At 39.4% G+C, this 9,445-nt stretch overlaps 1 pseudogene; it reads right to left on the bottom strand.

The window, feature by feature from the left end:
• Nucleotides 1-313: 313 nt before the first annotated feature.
• Nucleotides 314-1,480, bottom strand: LOC113834542 (annotated as a pseudogene).
• Between the last annotated feature and the right edge of the window lie 7,965 nt (nt 1,481-9,445).

Raw genomic sequence — 9,445 nt, 5'->3', positions numbered from 1 at the left:
GAATCATGCTCAATGTGTTTACAATTCCCCTTTTCGTATGGCATTGATCACTATTATTACTATGCCACATCGCTAAAAGTGCTTCATAAACATGATATTTAATGATTGTCCAGAAGTCTGGCATGTGCATGACCCACTTTCACCATTTCCATATTGTGGAGCAGGTGCTTCAATGAGCCTAATTTCTCCATAGTATAAACACTAATCATCTTATAAACAAGTGTTTATTCAAATTTCAAACTTCTTTATTTAAACTTTTTGTTTGTTTTTTCAAGTGAACAATCAATCACAGTTTTATTATTGGCTAGAAAAACATTGCAGCAGTGACAGTGGAAATCTCGCTCCACTTTTTGCAGCACAGAAATATATTTTTCCAAGAGTCATTCTGATGGCGTCTCAACAGTCTTCTCAACTTTTCTTGCAAACTTCCTTTTCTTAGTTATTGTATTCTTGAAGAGCCTGGGCCGTGAAGAGCTTGCCTAAGTTTGGGGCAGTGAACTCTTTCATGTTCTGGCATTAAGTGTTAATCTGGCCTGCAATGAGCTAGGAATCCTTCCTGACAGGGGCCTGGTGGGGCGTGAAGAGTTTGGAGAGGTCCTCCTCAGGGAGCGAGGGCTCCCCTCAGCTCTGGCGCTGCATATTTTCCTGTTGGCCACAGACGCTGCTGATACTGATGTTTCTGCTGCTGCTGCTGCTGCTGCTGCTGCTGCTGCTGCTGCTGCTGCTGCTGCTGCTGCTGCTGCTGCTGCTTGCTGGTGCTCTTCATGTACTGTTGTATTGATTACGCCCTGGCTCATCTCATCCAACCGGCCCATCAGCAACTGGAGATTCTTCCCCAAATGATTGCTGCTCGCAAAGCTGAGCAGTTCATGTTTATCTGACTTCTTCTCAAGTTCCCACATTAGGACATCGACGAGATGGGAAATTTTAATTACAATTGGCACTTCCTCAAGCATGTGCTCAAAGGTGCTGCTTGCCTTTTTCAACGCTTCGGGGGCGGGGGAGGGTCCTTCTCTTTACAAACTTCCACCAGTTTAGGAGTCAGTCTGTATGCCTTCGGTGAGAGAGACCCTTGGACAGTTTTTGTGGGGTGGTAAATGAGAAAGACAGATTCTTCAATGGCGTGCTGGTAACTGAACTGAGAATCCAGAAGTGTCCAGCTAGCAAACGAGCCATAACACGTGGACTGATACCAGCCCGCGTGGAGGTGATAGATGTTGACTTGGCCGAGACTTCATCAAAGTCAGCATCATCTTCTGTGTGCTGGGGGAATGGGAAACAGTTGGTAATCTCTAGTTCATCTACAACCAGACCCAGGAGCGAGCACTCCTTGAACAAGCTCAGTTCCCTGTCTTTCTTCTTGGTAACGCTTGATTATCTTTAACACTACCAGGCCGGGGATCTGTACCTGCTTCAAGGCTGAGTTTCCAGAGCCGCCTTTGCCTTTGCCCTTCCCCACCACACGGCCCTTCCAGCCAGACAGGAAGAAAGAGAGTGTGAGTCACCCTATTTAAATTTATTTTAACACATTGCTACAAGTGAAATTACTAGGGAAAAGTTACTTAGAATTGTTTTATTTTAAACAGTTTTTAGGACATTTCTCTACCCTTGCTTGGTTTACATTCCCATATGCATTTTATTTAAATTTTTCTCAAACTAAGAAAAGTCCTCTAGAGTTTTTATTGGGATTACATTAAAACCATAAATTCAGATGCAAACAACTGACATTTTTACAGTTTTTCAGAAATCTAACATGCGTACCCACTTATTCAATTATTACTTTGTATCTCTCAATAAACTTTTGTAGTTTTCTTCATAATGTCCCCACACATTCTTTGTATTTTCGAATTTTTGTTACTGTTGTGGATACAGTCTTCTTATTTTATTGCTTATTCAGAGATTGTGATGATATGTGACATGATGACTTATTATAAAATAATTACATTCTTTATAGCCTATTCATTATGCTATTTCATTAGTTGTGCACTTATAATTGGCTGGAGTGTGTGTTACTATCACACTATCAGAAAATGTTAGGCTTGACTTTTGATTTCCAGTAATAACTTTGAAAAACTCTTGTACCTTCCATTAGCTATAGCTTTCAGGAAATATAACTGATAAACGTGGTCTTTGATTTGTCCCTGATAGGAGTGAGAACAATTACATATTACAGCACTAACTACCACACTGGATGTTAGGTATGGAATTGGCCTAGGATAATACACTTCTATGGGAGTTATATAGCTAACAGAAACACATGACAGGCTTGTGTAAGTCACTGAAAGCCGGCAGAGACAATGACAAAACACTCCTTCTAAAGGGAGTCACACACAGATGCCTGGCTGAAGCAGATCACACCATATACAAACGGGGAACCCTTGTTATGCTCCCTACATTGAAAACCCAAAGCCTAGCCCATGCTGTATATCAAGCTGTCCCCTGAGTGGAGCAGCCAAAACTGTCTGCCCTCAGAGCTTCTAAAGCTCGCTTGCTGTAGGACATGCCTTGGTATCGAGTCATGTGGGATTTTTCCATTCATTGATTGATGCTTGTTTTGAATATCCTTGGACTTCTGCATCTTCACTGACACTTTACACCACTCCCCTTAGTGAAAAGTGGGATTTTACTGAATCCATAGGTCAACTTGAGGGGAATTACAATTTTAACAAAAGAGAAGAGAATTACAGCCAATAAATACCATATATTCCTTAATTTATCCCCATTCCTATGAAATCTTCTCAGTATGCTTTATACTTTTTAAGACAGAGTGTTTTCGTATCTTCTCTTGAATTTCTTATTAGGTCTCTTTTTTCCACTCCTTTACTGAAATTAGATTTATCACCCCTCTTTTAAATTCAAGAGGATTCACTCTCTACTAGAAGTCACATGGGCATCTCAGGCTTTAAATGACCCAAACTGAATTCCTAACTCCCCATATAGAAGCGTTAAACCAAACAAACAAACAAATAAAACCCTCTGAGCTCCCATTGGTCTTCACTTTATAAAAGTGCTCCAAGCAGAAAGCTGGGCCTTTGCAGTCTTCCTTCATTGCCGTCTGTCTTTCCCTCCTCTGTCTGACACATATTCCACCAGCAAGTTCTGACAACTGTGTCTAAAGTTTCTCAAATCTATCTACTTTTTTCCTTGTCGGTTTCTATCACCTTAGTCTGAGTCTGTGTGCCTCCTAGCCAGCATTTCTGTAGTCATTCTTGAACACCATCCACTGTGCTGGCCCTAAACTATGCTCTTAGGCAGGCTAGCGCAGTTTGCTAAAAATATAAAATACCTCATTCCCCCAACCCAACCCTCTCCCAACATTCTTAGAATTCCTCAGTAACTTCCCTTATACACAAGTAAAATTGATCATTTGTAGCTTGGTCTTCAAGGACCTGAATTATCTAGCCCCTCCCCACTCTACCTTGTATGATCATTACATAGACTTTATTTAAGTACCTTCAAATATACTGAACACTTTTCAAAACAGGCTCATTGCCCATAGATTGCCTCAGTCTCGAATCAACTTCTAATGGCAATTATGCCCGGCTTTCTCTCATTCTTTGGAAATTATTCTAAGTTCAGCTTTAAGGCGACCACCTGAGAAGAACCTCTTCAATCACCTAAAACAATGTAGATTTCTTCACTCCACTGCTTGAAGTCTTATCTCTCCAACACATTTTTTTTCTTAATAGCAATCACTATGATTGAAAAAGGTTTGCACACCGATTTCCTTATTGTCTCTTTCCCTCCATGAAACCCAACTCTATGAGGACAGGTACCATGCATGTCCTGTCTCTGTAGCCACTACTGCACGTTGGGGTCAGATATGTTCTTGATCAGTATTTGCTGAATCACCCAATAATGAGCTCAGGTGCACAGATGCTGTAGAGACAAGACAATTCAAGATGTGGAATGAACAAAGCAAACTGATTGTGTTACATCTGAAATCAAATTACAAATTGAAAATGAGTTAATTTATTTAATTAAGTAATTCAGCTTTACAAAGTTAGCTCATAGTTAAGAGTGAAAAGATTAAAAATTAACGATGTATATTTCTTGTTTAGAAATACCTTGTTTAAAAATAGACCTGCTTTTTGAGAATAATGCTATTATAATTCATGGCCATAAAAGATACCATATGGGCAAAATTTTGTTATGTTTTTATTCTAAACTTTATTGGTAAGTATACAACAATAATTGACAGACAACATTTATAATATAATGTTCTATAAGTATAATGCAGATGGAAATCTATATATGTATTGTCAATGGCATCTTGTTGTAAAATTAACTCTGAAAACAGAAAATGCATATTTTTCCTCAAGACTTCATGGAGATGTCACAAAACAAACCTCCCCAGATAGAGATCATACAATTTCTAACCACAATGCAATAAAACTAGAAACAGTACTGAAACACAGTCTTCTCTGCCACCAAAATCTTTTAAAATTTATCTTGTTATTTTTAATATTATGTGTGGGTCTGTGTGTGGGTATGGGCTCATGAGTATGCATGCCAGGGAGGCCAGAGGTGGCAATGCCTCTGGAGCTGGAGTTGAAGGCAGTTGTGAGCCATTCAACACGGGTGCTGAAAGAATAATAAGCACTGTTACCACTGAGACATCTCTCCAGCCCCAACCCAGGAGGTTTTTTATCTCTTAAACCAATGTTAGAATAAAAAAAAATCGAACCTGAATTTGTCCCCAAAATAATGAAAACAGCACACACTTGATTCAGTGTGCAAATCTAAGCTAGTACTTAAATACTAAGTATTTATTTTTTATCAATACTTCAATATTTTTTATTAATAGACAAGGTGGAATAAAAATTATTAAGAATCCAGTTAAAGTGGAAAACAGACAAACAATACTCTCACTAAAACCTGTTATGAGTTATTTGTGAACTGTGTGAAGACGTATTGGTGTAATAAAAAACTGGATGGCCATAGGTAGGCAGGAGGTATGGGTGGAACTTTAGGACAGGGAGGTCTATGGGAGGAAGCAAGGCGGAGTCACCAGCCAGACACAGCGGAAGCAGGGTGTGCAAGAAGAGAGGTAAGAGCCACAAGCCACGTGGCAGACGGTAGATTAATATAAATGGATTAATTTAAGTTATAAGAATTAGTTAGAAACAAGCATAAGCTGTAGACTGAGCTTTCATTATTAAAAATGGTGGGACAGAAAAAGACTCATTACAAAAACTTCACATGCAGAGAATCACAGTTAGTGAAGATTTAGCGAGGGCCTTGGAGATGGACCCGGAAGGACAGAAGAAAGCCATGGCAGTGTTCAGATACAAGCATCAGCACGTAGACACGTGAGATGGCCAATACACAGTTCATGCTCCCATCAGGTGACTGCCAGGCTTGTTGGGGTATCAAGCTAGAAAGAGCCAGAAACTGAGCAAACAAAGTGACACTGGTTAGTGAGCAGCTTTAAAGACAACCCTGGAAAAGACCTCCTGTTTTGAGTGTTTGGAAAGCAGACCTGAGAGTAAAGCACTTTGACCAAGCCATGCTGTAGCCCCAGTTGAATTTTAGTATTCAGTCACAATGTGTCCAGATATGAAACCTTTCACTGCTGAGAAAAGAAAAGAATGGGAATGAAAAAGAACGTAAGGAACTGATACTGAAAGACAACGGGATGATCCAGTCCTTTTGGCATATGCTTTTCCCTTTGTTCTTGTAACAAGTCTGTGAGAGTCAATTACTGTGTCCAGTGGATGACAAGTCAGGGCATGGAGAAGACGCTAAAGGCTCCATTATATGGGAGAAGACTAGTTCTGGAAGTCAGTTCTGATGAGCAGCACGAACTACACCATACTACCCACTGAAAAGAAAGAACACAGTGAACTGCAAACTGCCGCTGCTCTATCTTTTCACAAAAAAAAACACACACAGGAAAAGACAAGAAGGGAAAGTGTATGTATTCAATAGAGCGATGGTAGCCTGGATATGAGGATTTCACCTTACTATAAATAAAGCAAACTTGAATGTACTCATGTATTAATGTATCTGCAAGGGGGACTCCTAGGGGTGACTTTTAACTAGATGGAAGGATTTGTTGGCTTTTCATTGAATACACATTTGGTGAGAAATTTAGAGTTGTGTGATATGGTAGTAGTCCCAATTTTGAGTGTCTTTCAGGGAGAAACTGGAGAAAGAGAAAGAACCAGAAAACATGACATTAAGTGTACTCAATGGGAGGGAAGAAGTCACAATCTTGTTCCCCTTAAGGAGCCTGTAAACAGAAGTGGGCAGTTTAAATGCAAGAGACAGATTGGTGTAGCATACCTGCAATCTAAGCATTGCCATGACTTGGAGGCCAGCCTGGTTTCAAGAATGAGAATATGTCTCAAAAACCAAACAGAATGTCAGAAAGAAATGAACTACACGAAGCAGTGGTGCCCAGACAGTACGAGTCCCTGATATACTTTCCCGTTTGGTGGGAAGGGTCAATAGAATATGACTTACATGTGTTTGAATTTCTAAGAGAAATTTTCACACACCAATGATCTTAAGCTTAATCTAACACAGTCTCTACAGAATGAAACAATGTCTGGCCAAGCAATCACAATCACCAAGTCTCAGTGTGTGCCCCTTTGCCATTCTGGAAGCTCTGTCAGCTCTTTGAAATAAACCTTATCTTTTTGGTCAACACACCAAAGGGTGATGTAAACTGTGAAGCCTGATAAGTTGCATCCTAGCTCTATCTTTTTCTTAGAAAACGTTGCTTTGTCTAACTGGAGTAACTTAGAGAAAATGCAGAAAAAAGCAGATTTATCAACCAGAATAGTGAGCACAGTAGAATGTAGAAAAAACACATGTTGAAGAGAGTTAAGTTTTGAAACAGTTGATTATATTAATTTATCTTAATTTTAAAATAATTCTCTACCACAAATACTTGGCTCCTGAGGGAACACCAGGAAACAGTTCTAGGAAAGTGGATCTTATGGGAAAATCTGCTAATGGAGTTTCGACTTCATCTGCACAGTAAGATGCGTTTTAAGATGGCTTTTCTGACTTTGGTATTAAGTTAGGGAAGTTATAACGAACAATAGCCACGAACGGTGGCTCTTACCTGTAATTCTACTACCTGGGAAGCTAATGGAGAAAGAATGGAGAAAGATCAAAAGTTCGAGGTCAACCTGAGCTACACAGCAAGTTCCAGGCCATCCTGGACTGCTTGTGAGAACCTCTCTTAAAAAAGAAAAAAAAAAAAAAAAGGAAGAAACAAATAAGACAACAGCAAGGACCTGCTAATGAGGAATAAGTAATTTTGAGAAAAACATAATCAGGGTTAGGGAGATGGTTTGATTGATAAAGTGTTAACCACATAAGCAGGAGGACCTGAGTGTGTCAACATGGGTGCTGTGGTGTGTCTGTGATTTTAGTACTCGTGTCAGAGGCAAGAGGGTCTCTGGAACTCCCAGGTCACCAGCCTAAGCGATCAGTGAGTCAGGTCCAGGTTCCACTGAGGAGCTGGCAAAAGCTTATGAGGACCCTCCCTTTGCTAGGGATCCATAGGCAGGTAATTGTTGCTGGGGAATACAAAGCAGTTTCTTCAGTGTAGGCACTGGTAAGGTGCCCATTTTCCCATAAGCAATCCCTTAGGGTCCCGTGGGCCACCTAATTAAACTCACTGGGACACACACAACAAGACATGAAAATAAAGAAGGTAAACCAACAGGAATGGGGTACAGAGAGGGAAATGGGGGGTGTGAATACGACAGGAGTACATTATACATAGGCATGAAAATGTCATAGGAAAACCCATTCGTGTGCATAATTAACATATCTGTTTTCCAGCCACCCTCAGCAAGTTTTCCCCAAGATCTGGTGTTTTTCCAGACGGTTCTCTTCTAGCATATTTTTTTTCACACATATATGTGTGTGTGATATAAACTTTGAGATATTTATAGACACTATAAGGTCATTACTATGAGTGAGATAACTAAACATATAATCTGACATCCCTCAATAATAGACTTCTTTTTGCATGGTGAGAACATTTACTATCATATCATCTCACCTTGCCAGTGAATTTGTGTTGGTGGCCACACCCCTTGGGCGTGGCTTCAGGTGGGGACTTGACCAAAAGGTAGGGAAGCAGGAGGGTTCTCTCTATTGGGTTGCTGGATGGCATCGGAGGGGCAGAGACTGCATCTTCTGGAGCAGGAACACCGAGGTGGTTCTTTACTGTTATCTGTGAAAATTGTTCCCCAATAAAATACCCATTTATCATTAAAAAACATATCAATTTTCCATTTTTGAGGTCAGTGTACAGTTTTAGTATATTACTTCAAAAGTATATTTTTAGGATTTTGAAAAACATCTTTTCTGCTTTAATTTTCTTATTTTCAAAATAAAAACAAAAATTTCATTTTCCAATGTTTGTGATATTTATTTTCTAACATCTTCCTTCTTTATTATAGAATACATGATTTGAAGAGTGCATAAAAAGTATGTAATTTTTTAATGAAGCCCTTGCTCTCTGTTCAAAGGAAGTTAGGACAATTTGCTTCATTCTTTCCTTGGTATTTATTCTTTATTGTCTTCATGGGTTTTACCTGATCCTGGCTTGCTAAAACTTTGATCACTTTTACTAAAATAAGAAAAATAGCTGAATTTTGACTTTCTACTTCATCTAGCCCAAAATAGAAATTGCCTGCAGACATAAGGCTTAATGATGACAGAATTTATATAATTTTCATGGTTTAGAATCCTATGTTCTGCTGCACAATATCCAAAATTCGTTGTTTTCTATAGTACTTGAGCTTTCTTCCTTCATCATTTACAAATAGAAAGAAAATCCTAGGTCCTACTTATTCCCCATGCTGGATACGCAAGTCTCGTTGCTCGGTCTTTGACAACCCATGCTCCCAGAATGAGTCTCTCCACAACTAAGTGTGATTCTCCCAATACAGATCTGCTCATATCAGCCCCGAACAGGGAGGAGGGCAGAGGGCCTTGAACAATTCCTTCCCACCAACTTCTCAGCATCATTCCTCAGTGTTGCTCAATTTCCCTTGTATATTCCACCATTACTAAATCATTTCCATGTTCTTTTTCATGTTTCCATTACTGAAAATATTCTCTGCCCTTCACATGCTCTATCTTTGGCTAATACCTACTTATCTTTATAACTAATTTATATGCTACTTCTTTGTAAAAGTCCCTCTGCAAACGTAGAGTTACTATTATCTCATAGCACCCTGAATCTGCCTAAACAAGGGCTCTAATCACATCATTACTTCTTCAAAATCTGTTTTGTTTTTTTTTTTTTCATCAGACAGATCCAAGGAAAGTGCCAACATTTCTCACTGTATCTGCTAAATCAAATCTCTAGTGTCTTCACCTGGAGGGCAGAGATCAACAAATAACCGATGAATAAATTAATAGAAGCCTATAATAATTAACCAAATAACCAATAGCGGGATGAGGCAGAGAG

This window comes from Cricetulus griseus, chromosome 2 (genome assembly GCF_003668045.3).
Source record: "Cricetulus griseus strain 17A/GY chromosome 2, alternate assembly CriGri-PICRH-1.0, whole genome shotgun sequence".
NCBI lineage: Eukaryota > Metazoa > Chordata > Mammalia > Rodentia > Cricetidae > Cricetulus > Cricetulus griseus.
Note: the sequence above shows the minus strand (reverse complement) of the source record. Positions and strands in the feature narration are given on the sequence as shown.